Source organism: Oncorhynchus mykiss, chromosome 17 (assembly GCF_057628025.1).
Source record: "Oncorhynchus mykiss isolate SJ-2025 chromosome 17, ASM5762802v1, whole genome shotgun sequence".
Lineage (NCBI taxonomy): Eukaryota > Metazoa > Chordata > Actinopteri > Salmoniformes > Salmonidae > Oncorhynchus > Oncorhynchus mykiss.
In genome coordinates this window covers 21,063,538-21,087,158 of record NC_143038.1, presented here as the reverse complement: position 1 = coordinate 21,087,158, position 23,621 = coordinate 21,063,538, and the positions used below count along the sequence as shown (strand labels likewise).

The following is a 23,621-nucleotide window of genomic DNA, read 5'->3' as shown; positions in this document are numbered from 1 at the left end:
CTTTCCCTCATTGCAGGGATCAGATCTTTTCATAATTATATGATTTTTTTTCGTGATTTAGGGCCACTGATAGAAGCTTGCTAAAAGGCGTGCTTTGTCTGGAATCGGTTGTGATCGATATGCAGCTACCAAAGGATGGATGGTGAGATGTTGCAGCAATATAACACAGAGGCAGTTGTATTGACACCGCCATTTATACTGCTATGTTTGGGGCAGTGAAAGGTTTTATTTTTCAGAGCTTTTTCCTCTTTCCCTTAGAAGGCAACCATCAATGCAGTTGCCTGCTCAATGGTTCCCCCAGAAAAGCTCTCTTCCATTTAATTTATTTCTTTCAGACAGGACCAGATTGGGAAGGTGACTAAGTGGCTGAAGCCAACAGGTACTGGAATCTGTGGTGTCCTGTTTTTTGAGTGCTCTGGCAGCGTCGGCTGAATCTATCTGCTTACTTACTCAACAGGCCCCCTTGGATTTGTTATGATCCTCTGGCTTTGGAGAGAGGAGGCTGTCGGCAAACACCATCTTTTTGGTCTAAGAGTTGGCAGCTCCCGTGAAATGGTTACACAATGTGTACTGCACAGTGGTGTCCTGTGTGAGAAATGGATTTCCCAGCATGCTTTGCTCCATGGAGCCTCTCTACAGGCTCACTGATAAACACTACAGTAAGCACAAGTCAATCCCTGTCAAACACTTCTACACTTCCAGAGGCCAAATTCTCTTTATTTGTACTGAGGGGATGACAGTTACAGTAGAAATAAGTTGTGTCGAGGAGTTGCTCCCCTACAATTGTATGATTTGTAAATCTCAAAGCGTTCGCTGGATGGCTGAGCAGCAGGAGAATTCTGTGCTTGCAGTGCCACTCCACATTCTTGTGGCTTGTCAAACCAATTGAAGTTGGAAGACTAGCAGCTGGTTGATGTGTACAGTGCGCCACTTAGCCAACACGTGGTATCCCAGAAGGCAAATGTTTGTTGCCTTCAAAGAACCAAATGTTTTTTTTCTCTCATTTAGCTCTGTATAATATCTCCAAGCTGTTCCAATTTTGTCTCAAACTCCCTTTGCCCGCTTACGGGATCTGCTGGCATAATGGCACTGGATTGTACTATATATCTATATCACATAGATTTAATTTCAGACAGTATCTGACTCCTGCTTACTTTCCTTTATGTACCCAAATTTCGAAATTACACCTTGTGTATTCTATTACCTTAACTCTCAACAGTAACTGGCGACCCGACTGAGTTCCCCCAAAATTGTCAAAGTGATCCGTGGGCCTACAAAAGTGGGGCTGCATGCGGCAAAATGATTGAATTCAATAGTTTCACCAATGAAAAATACATCACAGATATTGCTCTTTGCAGTGTGAAAAAACACACTTTAACCTTTCAGCACATGGTCTAGTTTCCTGAATTTCTGCCTGTCTGACGTGCACAAAGTAAACTGCCAGTTACTCAGGCCCAGAAGCTAGGATTTGCATATAATTGGTAAAATTGGATAGAAACACTCTGAAGTTTCTAAAACTGTTAAAATAATGTCTGTGAGTATAACATAACTGATATGGCAGGCAAAAACCAGAGGAAAATTAATCCAGAATTGTTTTTTTTTAGCTCCCATCCACTTCATATGGGAAGCTATTGAAAACTATGACTTCTGCTTCCCAGATTGCAGTTCCTATGGCTTCCGCTAGATGTCAACCGTCTTTATACATGGTTTAAGGCTTGTTTTTTTTTAAAACCAATGAGGAATAGTAGTTTATCCAAGGGAAGCACAAAGGCAAAAGTAGTCTCTGCACACATGAACGAGGGCACGCTCTTCGTTATTTTCCTTTCCTATTGAACATACTAGTCTCCGTATGAAATAATATAATATATTTAGATATTAGACTACCTGAGGATTAATTATAAATGTCGTTTGACTTGTTTGGATAAACTTTACTGGTAACTTTTGGGACTTCTTTGTCTGCATGTTGAATGGGTGGATTACTGAACTCAATTACGCCTACTAAACAGATTTTTGAGGATATAAAGAAGGACTTTATCGAACAAAATGACCATTCATTGTGTAGCTGGGACTCTTGGGATTGCAAACAGAGGAGGATCGTCAAAGGTAAGTGATTTATTTTATCGTTATTTAAGATTTTGTGACGCCTGTGCTGGTTTGAAAACATATGTTGTTGTGGGGTGCTGTCCTCAGATAATCGAATGCTATGCTTTTGCCATAAAGCCTATTGTAAATCAGACAACGTGGTTTGATTACCAAGATTCTAAGCTAAAGAATCATGTATGACACTTGTATTTTCATGAATGTTTAATATTACGATTTTGTATTTTGAAGTTGGCGCACTCCGATTTCACCAGATGGTGTCGAATTTGATTCTGCTAGCGGGATCCGTGCGCTAAGAGGTTTTAATGCCAAAATACTGACTGCCAGACCTGTTGAGTGGTGAAAAGGTGGAGCTTTGTCCCACAAGGAAGAAGCTGGTAGTTGATGTGTTTTGTTTAACAAAGAATACAATTTCATTGGGACTGACTTTTATTCGTCCCTCTTGCTGGATGATTTTTCAAAAACGTTTACCTGCATTGATCCAACCAGGACGTGGAGGAGAGAAAATACAAGCCATCTCTTCCTGGTACCTTCCAGTCAAACCGGAGCAATCTCCCTCACATGAATGGAATGTGACTTGTTAGGTTACTCACTTAAGGCATCGTAAATCTACTGTCAGCATTAAGCCCCAGAGGCCCAATTCAGAAGACCACGCACAGATGAGAGTACTATAAAAACCCTATTCTACTCCATAAAACAACCATTTGATGCAATAACAGTATTAAAACATAATCTTATAATTTCACCCACAACAGGGGATGCACAAAAAGCCACATCGCAAATCTCCTGTAAGGAGATGCCCTTGAACAGACATACCTTTGGTGGAGTGAGCCCTTAGGCCAGGGTTCCCCAACTGGCGGCCCCCGTTTTATTTGGCCACCCAAAGTTTTCTAAGAAGAATAATAATAATAATACTAGGAAATCAGCTCCAACTGATTTGAATTGAAGAAATCTGTTCCCAAGTATTCCCACGCATAATAGAGAGATCATGTACAAATGTAAGCCAGGTTAGAAATAATTATGTTTTAGTCAAACTATATCTGTTTGGGCTTCTTGTGGTAAATGTGCAGTCTACAAATCCAGAGCGACTTACATGAGCAATTAGGGTTAAGTGCCTTGCTCAAGGAAACATCGACAGATTTTTCACCTAGTTGGCTCGAGGATTCGGCCTTTCGATTACAGGCCTACCTGCCGACCCTGCCTGTGCCGGCCAAACGACCATCCGCTCCACAAAACAATTTGTCTTTCGGCTGATTCTAGTTGATGATCCCTGCCTTAGACCCTCCGAAGGCTGTAACCCCTTGCTATTATAGGTCAATATAATTGCCTCCACAATCCAATGATAACCGTTGATGAGAGAGGGGCATCCCCTTGCAGGGAGGTGACCAAGACACAAAGAGTCAGTCGCTCTTACTCAAAGCTCTCGTCCTATCCAAGTATATGGGCAACATGCGTACTGGACATAAACTGTGCAGACGCTCCTCTTCCATAGAAATGAAAAGTGGCGGGTGGAAAGCCACAAGCTCCAACGTGAGACAATTGTAATTGCCACTAACCTGGGCATAAAGGCGGGGTTGGGCAACAAGGTGACCTTAGAAGAGCCCCAGGCAAACTGCAGTCACGAATGACAAACTGACAGTGCATGTAGCTCACTCACTCCCAAGGACTTAAAGGAGAGCGATTTATTCTCCATGCTTTCCAGCAGCTCAAAAGACTACTGTGAAATAGACTCAAGCACAATAGACAAATCGGGGCTAAAGGCATGAGAACTGGACGTGCCCCTTCATGAAATTACATAACGGGGTGTTTTCTCTTCTTGTCAAAGCCTATATGACAGGCTGAGATAGCGGATAGATAGACCTTAACAGTGGCGAAAGCCTTCCCCCTGTCCAAGCCTTCCCTCTGCAAGAAGAGAAAACATTGAATACAGAGCATTGGTAAGGCTTTATCTGGGGCCCTAGCACTGGATTGGCTCAATGACTCCAAGAGGCAAGTCAGTCATGCCCAGCTTTAACCTATCATGGGCCAGGCCCAGGGGGCCAGTGGTGAGTCTCCTGCTAGCGCGAAGAACAATGGGCAGTGCAAGGATCACTCTGTAGAATCTTCTAGGAGCGCCCTCTGGTGGTGATGGAGAGAGTCTCCTTTTCAGTGTATTTTGGCTGTGTGTCCTTGGCATGACGCCTGGATACAGCAGATGCTTTTTTTTATTGAAAAGGGAAGTGTTGACACACTGGACCATGGGGACAGTGCTTGGTGGCAACTGACAATTTGGCTTCCTGCCCCTGCTACCTGAACTAGAGCCAGGGGAGAGCTGTGGCACGGAGGGCACTCGGGGGTAGAGTGGATTCCCTCAGTCTTCCTTGAGAGCGAACGAACGAAAATGAGTTGCTGCACAAAGGGGATGTCACAGGTTAGAGGTCATCATGGAGTGTTATCCCTGAGGGTGTCACTGGAGGGCATCCTTATGTTTCTAGTGTCCAGGTGAGCCTGATTGGGATTATTGGGTTTACCTGGTTTAGGACTATTTTAGGACTATTTGGCCAGTTGCTCAGGTGACTTGTCTTTTTTTGTGTTGTACTCATGTGCACTTGCCTTGTTGTTCATCCTTTAAAGGTTGCGGGCTGATGCAGCATTTTGTGGCACGTCATTTAATTCTCAGCCATTTCTTCTGTTACTGCAAGTTATTGCTAGTTTGACCATCAGAGGGCATCTTTGAGAAGCATTTGATAGTATTCCATATTGGCATTACCAGAGGATATAAAACCTTTTTTGTAATAGCATAGTATATGAGATTGATTTTAAGAAATTTGGCTTAATTAATTTGATTAATATTATGGTGTTTCCATTCAGAGTAAAATGGTCAGTTTTGTGAATTCAGACCGTTTCTCTCTTGGAGCACAGTAGGGTTGATTTTAGCGTTCTGGCCTTACAACAGCAGTCAAGCACCCAAGCTAACGTTGGCTAGCTACTTCCAGACACAAATAAGAACCAATTTTACTAGCCCTAGAGGAGCTTGTAAGGCAGTTTTAGTGTTAACCAGAGCGTTGGTGACGCTTTTTTCCCAACGTTTACTGACACCGGCTATGTTCAACGGGTCTTGAGCACTCGTAAAGAAATTATTCTTCCCTCTGGTACACTCAGACGAGAGTGCTCTGAAATCCATGTAGGTGGTAGGCAGAACACATTATTTCTGATAAAAACTAGTTCATTGCATCTGCCGTGGAGCCCAATTTCATAATATGACCATATTTCCCAGCTACTTGCCGTAGTTTTGAAGTAATCGCGAAAAAATAGGTCTTATTTTAGTGCATTTTTCACCCTGCCAGCTCCTATTAGTTCTATTGAGCACCGTGGCACCAGCTCGCCTTCCGAAAGTTCTATTCCCAGCTTATTGTTCAACGTCACAATGCCCGCTTCACTATTGTTGGCAGTGAGACCTGCTCATGTTGTTTTATAGTTCAAATTTAATCATGACGTCACTCGCTCTGCAACCTTGAAGTAGTTTGCTTGCTCTCCTTGCTCTGCAAGGGCTGTGGCTTTTGTGGAGCGATGGTTAACAATGCTTCGAGGGTGGCTGTTGTCTATGTGTGCAGAGGGTCCCTGGTTCAAGCCCAGGTAGGGGCGAAGAGAGGGACGGAAGCAAAACTGTTACACGGGCATCATATTAATCAGGAGAATTTCCTCTTTATAATTATGTAAGTCTGGGCAGCGAGGTCATTTGTCATCGATCAGGAGACCAGAAATAGTCATGTTTTTATGTTTTCCCCACTTTTTCATTACGCAGACATTAGCACAGTTGACACCATCGAGGTGTGGATGTTTACTTTCTACACACGTTTTTCTTCCCAGTTTCGTCCAACGAACAGATTGTAAGGGTAAAATAAAAAGGGATACATTTTTTATTAAATTCTAAACATCACTCCAGTCAAAACAGGCTCCGCAAATGTTTGATTTCAACGATTTGCTATGGGCTCACGCTAGTGTTCCAGTTTAGCCAACATTCTTAAGCCGTTTTTTAGCCTTGGGTGAATTTTGTCTCGTTCTATTGTCCAGCCTATAGATAGCCAGAACGAATGTCCATTGAGAAAGCACAACGACTATACCATTTAGCTAAGCTAAGAATGCCGAGAATAATCAAGTCAATAAACGTTGGGTAGTTAGATAGCCTATAGCTAATATACTGGCAAGTTTGATGTATAACTACTAACATACTGCTGTAATGATATGCTATGTGGTTTGTAAGGACAGAATAGCTAACAGATTGTTAGCCAACATAACATGTAAGGTAACGTATTTGAAAAGTCATTACTTTATTACATTGAGTAGCAGGCTACCCCTTGGTCGTTAGGGCAAATCTGGTCTGTGATAGGAGGGGGGGGTTCACACCTAGCTCGACTGTTAGACTATTCTTTAGTGAAGGTTGAATAGTCTATTGTTCAGCTATTAGCCCTCCAAATCATTCTGCTCCTGAGTGGCTCGCTTGTGGGCATGCTAACAGGATATGGCAGCATCTTTGGTTGTGCGTTAAGAATTCTGCATACAGTAGCATGTTTGTATGCTATGGAGGTACATTTGTGTATTTTAAATTGAGAGCAAAACCTATTTTATTTTTTTACAACACAAAGGAAGTCATAGCGGACACATACGAAGAAGGACTGTGTGGTGATGGCATCTCAGGTAAGCAGCACTGGGCTGTATTGACGTATCCTAGAAATGACATCTGCTGCTTTAGATTGAACGGTCATATCTCAGTTATTGTTTTCATATCTATAAAAAATAAGCTGTCGAAAATGTAGGTATTGCCAGATGTTCACTGTCCAAGGAACACGCCGTGGAAGCTTTATTTCTGGCAAAAGTGTCCATAACCTGAGGTAATTAAACTGTTTTGTGTTCTTTTTCTCCATCTCTGCTTGTCTTGTTGTACATGGAACCTCTGTCTGACATGCATTAATTAAAAAACCCTTAAGATGTCAGCTGCTAATTTTCAGATTTACACCACATAAACACAGCCATTTTCACTGGACTATCTGTTGCTGCCAAGTCATGATTTCCCTGGGGGTTAGCCTTGCAATAATCAAGTGGTGAGACACATAGCCCTGTAAATGTTTCAGGTACACTCCGATAGGTGTCTGCGTCACACAGTATCTTCTATTGACATTATCTTCTATTGTTTGTCCTTGTGTCTGTTTTTCAGCATAAAGTACACTGTAGCCACTTAGTGTGGACACCGAGTGAGACCACACACATAATAACATTCTCTCTTCTTCATTTCATCCCTCTCCCCCTTCTCCCTAAATACTCTAGGTTATATCCTCTGTTTTGGTGAACCCCTCCCGCAACTGAACTGGCTGACACAGAGGGCACAGCATGATCATAGGTGAGAGGTCACTTGGTCGGGTAAACAGGAAGGATTATTAAAGAGATGCTTTACAATGAAATACAGACAGAGATGTAGTAGTCCCAGAGTTAATGATCAAAGGTCAGTTTTGCATTTCACCTCCTGATGATTATGATGACTGACCGTGTTAGAATAAAAAAAAAACAAGGCTTAATCAGGCTCTCTCGTCTGCAGGTATGTTTTGATGTGAGAGAGGAAACCAGTTCCGTCATCACTACCTCACCCGCTCTTAAGATAACCTTCGGGCCAACTGGGGGCCCAAGACTGGTTAGGTGACACCCCAATTGTGATGAACTGAGAGAATATTAGGTTAGCACTCTAATTCATGAGTCATATGCTGTCTGCCCCTGTTCTGACCTCTTTCCCTTTCTGTCTTCTACACCTCTCTCCCCACCTCACCTTTCTTCCTCGTTTTATAATGCACACCATATGTGCATTGAAGTAGAGATTGAACTTGTATTTATAATATTACCATTATCATAATTATAATGCATATATGTATTTATAACACCTGGATAATGAACTTCTTTCAATAAAGCATCTCATTGAAACACTATCCTGTGTCCTCATATTAAAGCAGATGAAGGGAGTTAGATAAACATAGTTTTTTTTCTTTACATATGAATTACAAATCAATCATGTTTCTAGTCTATTGCATAGTTACAATGTGTAATCATTAATGTCCCAGGAGCAGGAGTGGTAAACACTGTTGAGGTGTATAACTGTATGTACACAGTTGAAATCGGAAGTTTACATACACATTAGCCAAATACATTTAAACTCAGTTTTTCACAATTCCTGAAGTTTAATCCTAGTAAAAATTCCCCGTTTTAGGTCAGTTAGGATTACCACTTTATTTTAAGAATGTGAAATGTCAGAATAATAGTAGAGAGAATGATTTATTTCAGCTTTTATTTCTTTCATCACATTCCCAGTGGGTCAGAAGTTTGCATACACTCAATTAGTATTTGGTAGAATTGCCTTTAAATTGTTTAACTTGCGTCAAATGTTTTGGGTAGCCTTCCACAAGCTTCCCACAATAAGTTAGGTGAATTTTGGCCGATTCCTCCTGACAGAGCTGGTGTAATTGAGTCAGGTTTGTTGGCCTCCTTGCTCACGCACGCTTTTTCAGTTCTGCCCACAGATTTTTTATCGGATTGATGTCAGGGCTTTGTGATGGTGTCACGCTCGTTATAATGAGTATACCAAGGCGCAGCGTGAGTAGAGTTCCACATATTTTTAATAAACCGAAACTCAGCAAAACAAAACAAACAAACACAAATGAACCGTGAAGCTACTGGTGCACACAGGCCACTATCCGTATACAAAATCCCACAAATAACAATGGGGAAATGGATACCTAAATATGATCCCCAATCAGAGACAACGATAAACAGCTGCCTCTGATTGGGAACCATATCAGGCCACCATAGAAATAAATTTCACCTAGATGACCCACCCAAGTCACTATCACGCCCCAATTAACACAGAGAATAAACAGCTTACTATGGTCAGGGCGTGACAGATGGCCACTCCAATCATTCAATTAATGGAGTTTGATATGACTGAAAAAGAATGTCTCAGAGATTCATACCTGAACCGCACCTTTATTTGCCAAGGAAGAGTACAAGACCAGTGAATATATTCAATGTTGAGGCTACAATGTGGGAATCTCATGCGTGGTAATAACTACAGTACATGTGTATATAGGACTTGCATCCTTGGCACAATAAAGTTATTATATTCTACTCTATCCATAGGCTTCATTAATGCCATTCAGACTTCAAGTTGATACAACAACTATCAAATCAAATCAATTTATATAGCCCTTCGTACATCAGCTGATATCTCAAAGTGCTGTACAGAAACCCAGCCTAAAACCCCAAACAGCAAGCAATGCAGGTGTAGAAGCAAGGTGGCTAGGAAAAACTCCCTAGAAAGGTAAAAAACCTAGGAAGAAACCTAGAGAGGAACCAGGCTATGAGGGGTGGCCAGTCCTCTTCTGGCTGTGCCGAGTGGAGAATATAACAGAACATGGCCAAGATGTTCAAATGTTCATAAATGACCAGCATGGTCAAATAATAATAATCACAGTAGTAGCTGAGGTTCATAGATTTGCATGAATATTAATTCAGAATCTAAAGTTTAAGAGGCCATACACAGTTCGGCTACATACTGTAGCTAGCTACACATCCATAGGCATACAGTTATTTTCATCCTCCACTACACAGTAAGCAAGTAAGTAAACTAGCTACGTTACTTCAGCTGCATTGCAAGGCAAGCTTACACAATTGTACATTCAATTTGCAGTAAATGCTTTAGTTAGCTAGATTCTTTACATCCACTGTTTCACAAGACGACAGACTGGTTCTCAGTCCCTAAAACATTAAACAACACAAATTTCTAACACTAGTTAGCTGGCTAATTTTGGCTAGTCAGATAACTTGCTAAATAGCAATTTTCATAAATTAACTTTATGACAAAAAGATATGCACAAATGTTTGCCTCTACGTTAACATTCCTCTCAATTGTACATTTTTTGCTTAACTCGTTATGACGTTATAACAACTTACATCTGGTTCCATCGTTATGTTTTGTCAGCTATCTTTGTTGAAGAAGGGTGGCTCGAGTCAAAATTTGTCATTGCAACCACTCGATATGATTGGTCATATAAAACCTAGGGACCCAAATGCATAATGAGTGCTCTAACTCCCCCTTGTGGTGGTCTGGAGCAATGAAGCCGTGATGCTGGGTACCTCTAAGTCCCGCGGTGCAAGCTTGCAACTTTTGAAGGAGGAACCACTGTACTCCAGTGGTTCCTCAGTGGTTCCTCCTTCATAAAAGGTTGTTTATTTCATTAATGATAACTTTTTATATGGCACATACACCCAAGCAAGGCCAATATAAGATTAATAAAAATATATGCCTAACCCGTTTGGCGCTGTACTGCAGCGACGCACAATTGGCCTAGCGTCGTCCGGGTTAGGGAGGGCTTGGCCGGTAGGGATGTCCTTGTCTCATCGCGCACCAGCGACTCCTGTGGCGGGCCGGGCGCAGTGCGCGCTAACCAAGGTTGCCAAGTGCACAGTGTTTCCTCCGACACATTGGTGCGGCTGGCTTCCGGGTTGGATGCGCGCTGTGTTAAAGAAGCAGTGCGGCTAGGTTGGGTTGTGTATCGGAGGATGCATGACTTTCAACCTTCGTCTCTCCCGAGCCCGTACGGGAGTTGTAGCGATGAGACAAGATAGTAGCTACCACAACAATTGGACACCACGAAATTGGGGAGAAAAAGGTGTAAAAATAAAAATAAATATTATATATTATATATTACACCTTTTTCTCCCCAATTTTGTGGTGTCCAATTGTTGTGGTAGCTACTATCTTGTCTCATCGCTACAACTCCCGTACGGGCTCGGGAGAGACGAAGGTTGAAAGTCATGCGTCCTCCGATACACAACCCAACCTATATACATGCCTAGGAGGACCTGCTTTGCCTCTTAATGTGCCCGTGTATTTGAGAGACTGTTAAAAATGGAAATGATGGAGTATTTTACACTCTGTTAAGATTGCTCAGGGAACAATGAAAGGGGACTCTGTATGGGTCCTTATCCGGTGCTAAGACTCTTATAATTGTTGAGTAAAAGAGTAAACTACAGAGCAGCCTGCATCAGTGAATCTTCTACTGATCTGTCATGAACCAGAAAATGGTAATGTCATAATATAAAGATGTGGGGGATAACAGTGTCATGACTGTCCACGAGATTCCAAATAGATCAGGTTTGCAATGAATAACTTCACTGAGACCCCCTCTCTCCCGCAGGGGGGAGGGGGGGGGGGGACTAGTGGTGAATAACAACTCACGTCCTGTTGTAAATCAAGGGGAGAAGATATTCACCAAAGGAATTTCCTTTGTTTCAAGAGACTTTTCCCGCTGAAACTCTAACACGTTCAAAAGCGAAAACTGGAACAATATTTCTAACATAGAACGTGGGGAATGGTCAGAAATGATCTATAGAACACTAACGACATTTTGTTTGTTATTTTGTGATGTCATAAAAAATGTATGAAGGAAATACTGGAACTTGGAAAGTATACCCACTACATGTACAACGTTTCCATATCATGCATTGTGCATGTAATATGAAACATGACGAGAGAGAGATTTGTGAAACTATAAGAGATAATTGTTTTACATAACTATGTACAAGTGACATGCACGCTCTCTGACCGAGTGAGGTCAGAGAGCATGTCAGCCTGACGGAACCACCCCTTTCAAACAAACGGTGTAAATGATGAATTAAGAAATTAACATAGCCAAGCTGCAGTTGCATGTTGAAAGTGGTCTGAATTTTGAATCTCAACATGAGGTAGAGACGATAAACTCACTTCCCGGACAATCACTGGTACGGCTGATTAGGTGTCCTAAGTAAAGTATCTTCGAAAGCGAATTTAAGTGGTACCATTCTACCACTCTGCTCAAACCATTGTATTACGCTACCCTCCTCACCCAACTGGGAACCATCGACACGGTTGGTTAGCCTATCTTCAAAGAAGCATCTTCAAGAGCTTATGGAAGGAAAATAAACTCTGTAGTTCCGTTCAAGACTACATAGCAAGTCACCGGATGCTGAACTACAGAGAAGAACAACAGTAAAAGACTTGTTGGTAGACTTGTGGGCAATCAGAGCCTTACTAGCGTGCCCCAAAAAGGCCCAACTCCCTTTCCAAAAGAGATCTGGCGAACCAAGGCATTTCACGTAAATACATTCATGATTTCTTACTCAAAGCGGGCGGCAGTTCGTGGACAAAGTATTTAGTTACTGTAAGTGAGAGTAGTTTCTGAAAGTACCAAGTCTCTGTCCCTCCCTCTCCATCTTTTTTGTAACAAGCAGCCACTCCGCTAGGGACCTGTTTTTAACATATTAAGTGTGTATGTTTATCCTGTGCTACCATTTAATTAGCTAGTAAATAAATAATTAAACCAATATGTGTAGTACTGAATCCTAAGTAAGGTTACGACTGTTCAGAATTATGATATGATACACGGTTATGGTTAATAAGTTGACTGTTTATAGATATGATGGGTAAAGAACCGCTCTCATGGTGCCCCAGATCCTAATGAGTTAATTGTTACATGATTAATTTCATCGGTTAAGAATTAAACATATTTAGGTCATTCGATAAATAACAGTCTTCAGATTAATGTTAAAGTCAAGTCACGACAACAACTATTTTACCAGTGATGCACAGGACATTTATAGGAATTTTAATATTATGTATTCAAGCCATGTATCCTTTGACAGTTCCACAATGCCCCCCAGGATATTGCTTAAGTTCTGGTGCAGCAATGTCATTGCACTCAATGTCCCAGAATGGTAACTTTCTACCGTTTTGATGCTAAGACATGAAAATAAGGCCCTCCTGAGAGCTAGCAGTCAACAACACATCAGCCAGGTGGTGGCTCATAACATTTGATGTGAGAGAAAAACAGCTACACTGAATATGTAATGTCAGTTTGTGGGACAGATATGTCTAGTCTACTGGAATCTATATATTAGTCCAGGCGATATGTAAATATTACACATTCTTTTTCATAAAAGCATGAAACCTGCGACACTTGTGCAGTTTAGGGTCATAATATTGTGTACATTGTCAGAAAGAGCTATATATTTTCTTTGCCATGGCTTACCCATATTAACCATGTATATAATAATCTGAACTGTTTATTATGTTGTACTTATCACCATTGTAATCCTTGACCATCAAACATAGATGTAGACATCATATTTTCTGTGTTATCATGTTTGGTTCAGCAGATATGAAGGAAAATGCATTATCTGGCTATAGCGGAATAGCAAAAATGGCTGCCACGGCTGGCAGAAGGTGTTTTTGAGGTGGGTCCCTTACTAAAAAATTGTTCAGGACCCCAAATGTACAAGGGTACAAAGTTAACATATCACCTATCACCTGGACGATAAGAGAAGTATGAACACTTGTCTGATCATCAGCTATGAACACACATTTTTTTAACAGCTACACTGAATCATGTCGGTTTGTGGGATGGATATTTTTTAGTCTACCAGAATCTGTGTAGGAGAAGTAAGAACAATCGGTCATTAAAACAATTATAAAATGTTGTAACTGATTGAATACTTCTGTTACTAATAAATGCATGTCAACTGCCTATGTTCAGGGATCAAAACAGTGGTTTCATGCAGTGAGGAAAACGAGGGCTTTTAGCACAATGCAGATTGCCTTATCTGTATTATTAAGTGGATTTTAGTGCTTTTGAAAACATCCAAGAAAATGAGCTGAATGGGACCATTGTGAAATGGTTGTAAATTATGTAACCTAAGACTGTTTGGAGTAGCCAGTATAATAACCCAAGCCCTCTGACAGATCCTGTGTCTGTCTGACAGCTTTAAGGGGACCTACAGCACCAGATGTCACAGGAAGGCCAAAAAGATCATCAAGGACATCAACCACCCGAGCCACTGCCTGTTCACCCCGCTATCATCCAGAAGGTGAGGTCAGTACATGTGCATCAAAGCTGGAACCGAGAGACTGAAAAACAGCTTCTATCTCAAGGCCATCAGACTGTTAACTTAGGGATCGCGAACCGCTAGCGGGACACCCTTCAACAACATCCGGTGAAATTGGAGCGCGCCAAATTCAAAATCAAATGGCAAAATCGTAATATTAAACATTAATGAACATACAAGTGTCTTACATCATTTAAAAGCTCAACTTCGTTGTCAGAATTCAAAAAGGCTTTACGGTGAAAGCATACCATGCGATTATCTGAGGACAGCGCCCCACATCAAAATACTTTTTCAACCAGCACAGGCTTCACAAAAATCACAAATAGCGATGAAATAAATCACTTACCTTTGAAGATCTTCCTCTGTTTGCAATCCCAAGAGTCCCAGCTACACAATGAATGTTTGTTTTGTTCGAATAAGTCTTCCTCTTTATATCCAAAAAGTCTGTTTAGTTGACGCCATTGATTTCAGTAATCCACTCCTTCAACATGCATACAATGGAATCCAAAAAGCTACCAGTAAACTTCATCCAAACAAGTCAAACAATGTTTCTAATCAATCCTCAGGCACCCTAATATGTAAATAAATGATAATATTTCAGACTGAAAGAATGGTGTTCAATAGAAAGGGAAAATAACGAATCATTCACGCGTGCCAAAAGCCTACCTTTCCTGATGAGCACACCTTGGAAAAACTACAATTACAAGCCTGAAACCCTGTACGAAAACTGTTGACATCTAGTGGAAGCCATAGGAACTGCAATCTGGGAGCTATTTCTTTGTATATCCCATAGGCTTGCATTGAAAAGGCCTGCAAAATACTCACAGACATTATTTTAACAGTTTTAGAAACTTGAGTGTTTACTAACCAATGCTACCAATTATATGCATATCCTAGCTTCTGGGCCTGCGTAACAGGCAGTTTACTTTGGGCACGTCAGTCAGCCGGAAATTCACGATACTGTCCCCCTGCCATCATTAGCCCATTAGAGGCTGCTGCCTATAGGCATAGACTAGAAATCACTGACCACTTTAAGGAATGGGACACTAGTCACATTAATAATGTTTACATACAGTATCTGGCATTACTCATCTCATATGTAGATACTGTTTTCTATACTATTCAACAGTATCTTAGTCACTTAATAATGTTTACATATCTTGCATTACTCATCTCATATGTACACTACAGGTCAAGATATTCAGAACACCTACTCATTCAAGGGTTCTCCCTTTATTTTAACTATTTTCTACATTGTAGAATAATAGTGAAGAGATCAAAACTATAACATAACGCAAATGGAATCATGTAGTAAACAAAAACGTGTTCAATCAAATTATATTTCATATTTGAGATTCTTCAAATTGCCACCCTATGCCTTGATGACAGCTTTCAACACTCTTGGCATGCTCTCAACCAGCTTCATGAGGTAGTCACCTGCAATGCATGTCAATTAGCAGGTGAGCCTTCTTAAACTTTAATTTGTGGAATTTATTTTCTTCTTAATGCGTTTGGCCAAACAGTTGTGTTGTGACAAGGTGGGCGGGGGGGGGGGGGGGGGGAAATCTGAATTTAGCCCCAAGTCCATACTATGGTAAGAAATGAGTCCATCACTACTTTAAGACATGAAGGTCAGTCAATATGGAACATTTCAAGAACTTTGAAAGTTTCTTCAAGTGCACTCGCAAAAACCATCAAGCGCTATGATGAAACTGGCTCTCACGAGGACCGCCACAGGAATGGAAGACCGAGAGTTACCTCTGCTGCGGAGGATAAGTTCATTAGAGTTCATTAGAGCCTCAGAAATTGCATCCCAAATAAATGCTTCACTGAGTTCAAGTAACAGACACATCTCAACATCAACTGTTCAGAGGAGACTGTGAACAGGTCGAATTGCTGCAAAGAAACCACTACTAAAGAACACCAATAAGAATAAGAAACTTGCTTGGGCCAGGAAACACAAGCAATGGACATTAGACCGGTGTACTAACTCCAGTCCAACCACCATGTCTTTGTGAGATGCGGTGTGGGTGAACGGATGATCTCCGCATGTGTATTTCCCACCGTTAAGCAGGAGGAGGAGGATGTGATTGTGTGGGGGTGCTTTGCTGGTGACACTGTGTGATTTATGTAGAATTCAAGGCACAGCATTACGCGATCCCATCTGGTTTGGGCTTAACGGGACTATCATTTGTTTTTCAACAGGACAATGACCCAACAAACTGTTCCCAACAAACTGGCTGTTTATGTGCTATTTTACCAAGATGGAGAGTGATGGAGTGCTGCATGACCTGGCCTCCACAATCCCCTGACCTCAACCAAATTGAGATGGTTTGGGATGAGTCAGACTGCAAAGTGAATGAAAAGCAGCCAACAAGTGCACAACACTCCTTCAACACTGTTGGAAAATCATTCCAGGTGAAGCTGGTTGAGAGAATGCTAAGAGTGTGCTAAGCTGCAATCATATTGAGATTTGTTTAACACTTTTTTGGTTACTACAAGAATTCATATGTACTATTTCATAGTATTGATGTCTTAACTATTATTCTACAATGTAGAAAATAGTAAAAATAAAGAAAAACACTTAAATAAGTAGGTTTTCATAAACATTTGACTGGTAGTGTATATACTGTATTCTTTACTATATCTTAGTCCTCTGACATCACTCGTCCATATACTGTATGTATTGTACAGTTGAAGTCGGAAGTTTACATTCACATTCCAAATACATTTAAACTCAGTTTTTCACAATTCCTGACATTTAATCCAAGGTAAAATGTCCTGTTTTAGGTCAGTCTTAGGTCAGTTAGGATCACAACTTTATTTTAAGAATGTGAAATGTCAGAATAATAGTAGAGAGAACTATTTATTTCAGCTTTTATTTCTTTCATCACATTCCCAGTGGGTCAGAAGTTTACATACACTCAATTAGTATTTGGTAGCATTGCCCTTAACTTGTTTAACTTGGGTCAAACGTTTCGGGTAGCCATTCACAAGCTTCCCACAATAAGCTAGGTGATTCATTCCTCCTGACAGAGCTGGTGTAACTGAGCCAGGTTTGTTGGCCTCCTTTCTCGCACACGCTTTTTCCGTTCTGATCACAAATTTTCTATAGGATTGAGGTCAGGGCTTTCTGATGGCCACTCCAATACCTTGACTTTGTTGTCCTTGAGACAGTTTGCCACAACTTTGGAAGCATGCTTGGGGTACTTGTCCATTTGGAAGACCGATTTGCAATCAAGCTTTAACTTCCTGACTGATGTCTTGAGATGTTGCTTCAATATTTACACTTAATTTTCCTCCTCATGATGCCATCTATTTTGTGAAGTGCACCAGTCCCTCCTGCAGCAAAGCACCCCCACAACATGATGCTGCCACACCCGTGTGTCACGTTTGGGATGGGGTTCTTTGGCTTGCAAGCCTCCCCCTTTTTCCACCAAATATAACAATGGTCATTATGGCCAAACAGTTCTATTTTTGTTTTATCAGACCAGAGGACATTTCTCCAAAAAGTATGATCGTTGTCCCCATGTGCAGTTGCAAACCGTAGTCTGGCTTTTTTATGGCAGTTTTGGAGCAGTGGCTTCTTCCTTGCTGAGCGGCCTTTCAGGTTATGTCGATTTAGGACTCGTTTTACTGTGGATATAGATACTTCTGTACCTGTTTCCTCCAGCATCTTCAAATCAAATCAAATTTTATTTGTCACATACACATGGTTAGCAGATGTTAATGCGAGTGTAGTGAAATGCTTCACAAGGTCCTTTGCTGTTGTTCTGGGATTGATTTGCACTTTTTGCACCAAAGTACTTTCCTCTAGGAGACAGAATGCGTCTCCTTCCTGAGTGGTATGACGGCTGCATGGTCCCATGGTGTTTATACTTGCATACTATTGTTTGTACAGATTAACGTGGTACCTTCAGGTGTTTTTGAAATTGCTCCCAAGGATGAACCAGACTTGTGGAGGTCTACAATATTTTTTCTGAGGTCTTGGCTGATTTCTTTAGATTTTCCCATGATGTTAAGCAAAGAGGCACTGAGTTTGAAGGTAGGCCTTAAAATACATCCACATGTACACCTCCAATTGACGCAAATGATGTCAATTAGCCTATCGGAAGCTTCTAACACCATGACATCATTTTCTGGAATTTTCCAAGCTGTTTAAAGGCACAGTCAATTTAGTGTATATGAACTACTGACCATCTGGAATTGTGATACAATGAATTATAAGTGAAGTAATCTGTCTGTAAACAGTTTTTGGAAAAAAATACCTGTGTCCTGTACAAAGTCGATGTTGTAACCGACTTGCCAAAACTATAGTTTGTTAACAAGAAATTTGTGGAGTGGTTGAAAAATGAGTTTTAATGACCTAAGTGTATGTAAACTTCCGATTTCAACTGGATATAGTCTTAATTCATTCCGACTTCAATTTGTGTGTATTGGGTATATGTTGTGTCATTTGTTAGATAGTACTGTACTGTTGCAGCTAGAAGCACAAGCACTTCGCTACACCCTCAATAACATCTGCTAATTGTTACCAATAAAATATGATTTGATTTTCAATTACATTGATTGTCCATTCAGGGCCATGAATTAGAGTCTCACAATTCCATCTTTGTGAAAGATAAATGTGCTACAGCAGTTATTGTTGGCTGCAAGTGTTAGTGGAGGCTACTCAGAGGAGAAAGGCGAGGACCATTTTACCCCTTGCTTGGACTTTTATATATTTTTTATCCCTTTTTTCGCTCCAATTTCATGGTGTCCAATTGGTCCAACTGACCTGGTCAGCGTGCACTGTGCCCGGCCCGCCACAGGAGTCGCTAGTGCGCGAGCCCTGCATACAAAAGTATGAAAAACATTTTTCAACCAGGCATGTTCAACACGAAAGTCAAAAATAGCAATATAATAAATGTCTTACCGTTTAAGATCTTCTTCTTTTGGCACAAAAGGTCCCAGTTACATCACAAATTATCCTTTTGTTCGATAAAGTCCATCTTTATATCCATAAAAGCTAAGTTTTTCTGGCGCGCTTCATTCAATAATCCAACGGTTTCCCTCCAGCAAAATGCATACAAAATGAATCCCAAATGTTACCAATAAACTTATCCAAACAAGTCAAACAACGTATATAATCAAACCTTAGGTACCCTAATACGTAAATAAACGATACAATTTAAGACGGAGAATAGTATGTTCATAAAAAACAAAGAACGCGTTTTCATCCATGCGCATGGAAACACTACAGCCAAAATGGGACCCACTTAGAAAAACGACAATTTCTAGCTCATTTTTCCAAAAACCAGCCTGAAACTTTCCAAAGACTGTTTAAATCTAGTGGAAGACCTGGGAACTGCAATCTGGGAGGACTTCGCCTCATAATAAAGATGAAAGCCATTGGAAAGAGTGTTAGGTTTAAATGTTTTTTTTTTTTTTGATGGTTTGTCCTCGGGGTTTCTCCTGCCATATCAGTTCTGTTATACAAACAGACATTATTTTAACAGTTCTAGAAACTTTAAAGTGTTTTCTATCCAAATCTATCCTACCTTCTGGGCCTGAGTAACAGGCCCCCTAGCCCAAACAGGTTTTAACAGTCTGATGGCCTTGAGATAGAAGCTGTTTTTCAGTCTCTCGGTCCCAGCTTTGATGCACCTGTACTGACCTCGCCTTCTGGATGATAGCGGGGTGAACAGGCAGTGGCTCGGGTGGTTGTTGTCCTTGATGATCTTTTTGGCCTTCCTGTGACATCGGGTGGTGTAGGTGTCGTGGAGAGCAGGTAGTTTGCCTCCGGTGATGCGCTGTGCAGACCTCATTACCCTCTGGAGAGCCTTTCGGTTGTGGGCAGAGCAGTTGCCGTACCAGGCGGTGATACAGACCGACAGGATGCTCTCGATTGTGCATCTGTAAAAGTTTGTGAGTGTTTTTGGTGACAAGCCGATTTTCTTCAGCCTCCTGAGCTTGAAGAGGCGCTGCTACGCCTTCTTCACCACGCTGTCTGTGTGGTTGGACCATTTCAGTTTGTCCGTGATGTGTACACCAAGGAACATAAAAAACTTTCCACCTTCTCCACTACTGTCCCATAGATGTGGATAGGGGGGTGCTCCCTCTGGATAGGGGGGTGCTCCCTCTCCTTTGTTTTGTTGACGTTGAGTGTGAGGTTATTTTCCTGACACCACACTCCGAGGGCCCACACCTCCTCCCTGTAGGCCGTCTCGTCGTTGTTGGTAATCAAGCCTACCACTGTAGTGTCGTTTGCAAACTTGATGATTGAGTTGGAGGCGTGCATAGCCAGGGAGTACAGGAGAGGGCTGAGAACGCACCCTTGTGGGGTCCCAGTGTTGAGGATCAGCAGGGTGGAGATGTTGTTTCCTACCCTCACCACCTGGGGACGTCCCGTCAGTAAGTCCAGGACCCAGTTGCACATGGCGGGGTCGAGACCCAGTATCTCGAGCTTAATGACGAGCTTGGAGGGTACTATGGTATGAAATGCTGAGCTGTAGTCGATGAACAGCATTCTTACATACAGTGGGGAGAACAAGTATTTAATACACTGCCGATTTTGCATTTTTTTTTATCATAGGTACACTTCAACTGTGAGAGACGGAATCTAAAACAAAAATCCAGAAAATTACATTGTATCATTTTTAAGTAATTAATTTGCATTTTATTGCATGACATAAGTATTTGATACATCAGAAAACACTTAATATTAATATTTGGTACAGAAACCTTTGTTTGCAATTACAGAGATCATACGTTTCCTGTAGTTCTTGACCAGTTTTGCACACACTGCAGCAGGGATTTTGGCCCACTCGCCCATACAGTTCTTCTCCAGATCCTTCAGGTTTTGGGGCTGTCGCTGGGCAATACGGACTTTCAGCTCCCTCCAAAGATTTTCTATTGGGTTCAGGTCTGGAGACTGGCTAGGCCACTCCAGGACCTTCAGATGCTTCTTACGGAGCCACTCCTTAGTTGCCTACCCATGTCAGAGACGCAAACTCGGTCTCAACCTTTAAGTCTTTACTGAAGACTCATCTCTTCAGTGGGTCATATGATTGAGTGTAGTCTGGCCCAGGAGTGGGAAGGTGAACGGAAAGGCTCTGGAGCAACGAACCGCCCTTGCTGTCTCTGCCTGGCCGGTTCCCCTCTTTCCACTGGGATTCTCTGCCTCTAGCCCTATTACAGGGGCTGAGTCACTGGCTTACTGGGGCTCTCTCATGCCGTCCCTGGAAGGGGTGCGTCACCTGAGTGGGTTGATTCACTGATGTGGTCGTCCTGTCTGGGTTGGCGCCCCCCCTTGGGTTGTGCCATGGCGGAGATCTTTGTGGGCTATACTCAGCCTTGTCTCAGGATGGTAAGTTGGTGGTTGAAGATATCCCTCTAGTGGTGTGGGGGCTGTGCTTTGGCAAAGTGGGTGGGGTTATATCCTTCCTGTTTGGCCCTGTCCGGGGGTGTCCTCGGATGGGGCCACAGTGTCTCCTGACCCCTCCTGTCTCAGCCTCCAGTATTTATGCTGCAGTAGTTTATGTGTCGGGGGGCTAGGGTCAGTTTGTTATATCTGGAGTACTTCTCCTGTCCTATTCGGTGTCCTGTGTGAATCTAAGTGTGTTCTCTAATTCTCTCCTTCTCTCTTTCTTTCTCTCTCTCTGAGGACCTGAGCCCTAGGACCATGCCCCAGGATTACCTGACATGATGACTCTTTGCTGTCCCCAGTCCACCTGGCCGTGCTGCTGCTCCAGTTTCAACTGTTCTGCCTTATTATTATTCGACCATGCTGGTCATTTACAAACCTTTGAACATCTTGGCCATGTTCTGTTATAATCTCCCCCCGGCACAGCCAGAAGAGGACTGGCCACCCCACATAGCCTGGTTCCTCTCTAGGTTTCTTCCTAGGTTTTGGCCTTTCTGGGGAGTTTTTCCTAGCCACCGAGCTTCTACACCTGCATTGCTTGCTGTTTTGGGTTTTAGGCTGGGTTTCTGTACAGCACTTTGAGATATCAGCTGATGTACGAAGGGCTATATAAATACATTTGATTTGATTTGATTTGATCCTTGACTAGTCTCTCAAAGCATTTCATGATGACGGAGGTGAGTGCAATAGTCATTTAGCTGTTACCTTTGCTTTCTTAGGAACAGGAACAAAGGTGGCCCTCTTGAAGCATGTGGGAACAGCAGCCGGGGATAAGGATTAATATTGTACTATAAATGTCTTTATTAAATGCTTTAGGTAATTTGTCTTTGATGTTTGAAACACACTTTGTGGTCTCAGTGTGTTCCGCGCCTATAACGTGGCTCTCCCATCCTCCTCAATTTTTCAAGTCACCAGCCTCCAATATACACAAATTGATATTAATCCCATTTAAATGTAGATGTTTTTTGCATTGGATATATATACCATATCATATGGAGACGGAAACAAATCTTTTACCTTCTCATAAGTAGACATAATTGCAAATGATTAAATCCTTCCAATAGAAATAAAAAAAACAATTTAGTTACGAAATTAACTTAAATTAAATGAGTTGACTTTTCACATGGGATGATTTCACTGAACAACAAATGAAAGGGAATATTGAATGATCCCCAATGATCCATTGCACCTCCCCAAAAAGTCTAACATACATCTGTAAAATGATAGTCTAGAAACTAAACTAACTAGCTTTGGTTGTCTTCCTCTCAGGCTTCCATGTCTTCTCCCTGGACCTCCTCAGTCCACCTCTTGAACATTAGACTCTGAGGCCTCATCTTCACTGTCATTTTACAACCTTGTTGAGGGTGGCTCATTGTCAGGCTCAGAAAGCCTCAAATTTGCCTGGATAGCCACCAATTATTCAACCCTTGTAATGGTCAGCCTGTTGTGTGCTTTGGTGTGTGTGTTCCCAAATAAGGACCAGTTGCGCTCTGAGGCGGCTAATGTTGGTGGAATTTGGAGGATGATGGAGGCAACAAGGGAAATAGCCTCAGATCCACAAAGTCCCTTCCACCAGGTGGCTGATGAGTGCATATTGCATCTCCATCCCAAAGCCCTTGCATGGAAGTGTACTTTACCAGACTGCCAAGAACCTTGCCCTCATCCAGGCCAAGGTGGCGAGACACGGTAGTGATGACACCATAGGCCTTGTTGATCTCTGCACCAGACAGGATGCTCTTGCCAGCATACTTGGGGTCCAACATGTACGCTGCGGCATGTATGGTGTTGCTGGGCAGCTTCAATGTGGTGCTCTTATTCTTCTCACTTTGCTTGGTGCTTGGTGAGGTAGATTGCTGCTGTAACTTGATGACCCTTCACATACCTAACCATTTGCTTGGCTCTCTTGTGGAGTGTATCCATTGTTTTCAGTGCCATGATGTCCTTGAGAAGCAGATTCAATGCATGAGCAGCACAGCCACTGGTTGTGATGTGAGGGTAGGACTCCTCCACTTTAGACCAAGCAGCCTTCATGTTCACAGCATTGTCTGTCACCAGTGCAAATACCTTCTGTGGTCCAAGGTCATTGATGTCTTCCTTCAGCTCATCTGCAATGTAGAGACTGGTGAGTCTATTCTCCCTTGTGTCTGTGCTCTTTTAGAATACTGATTGAATCCAC

General features: G+C 42.0%; 1 long non-coding RNA gene across 2 annotated transcripts; it reads left to right on the top strand.

Annotated features, from left to right (window-relative positions):
* Positions 1-1,753: 1,753 nt before the first annotated feature.
* On the top strand, positions 1,754-8,054 carry LOC149975858 (uncharacterized). Of its 2 annotated transcripts, XR_016487645.1 has the most exons (5): positions 1,754-2,103; positions 6,726-6,777; positions 6,897-6,971; positions 7,405-7,477; positions 7,673-8,054. It is a non-coding gene; the product is annotated as an uncharacterized LOC149975858 (long non-coding RNA). The 2 variants fall into 2 exon arrangements; XR_016487646.1 differs by lacking the exon at positions 6,897-6,971.
* Positions 8,055-23,621: the final 15,567 nt, after the last annotated feature.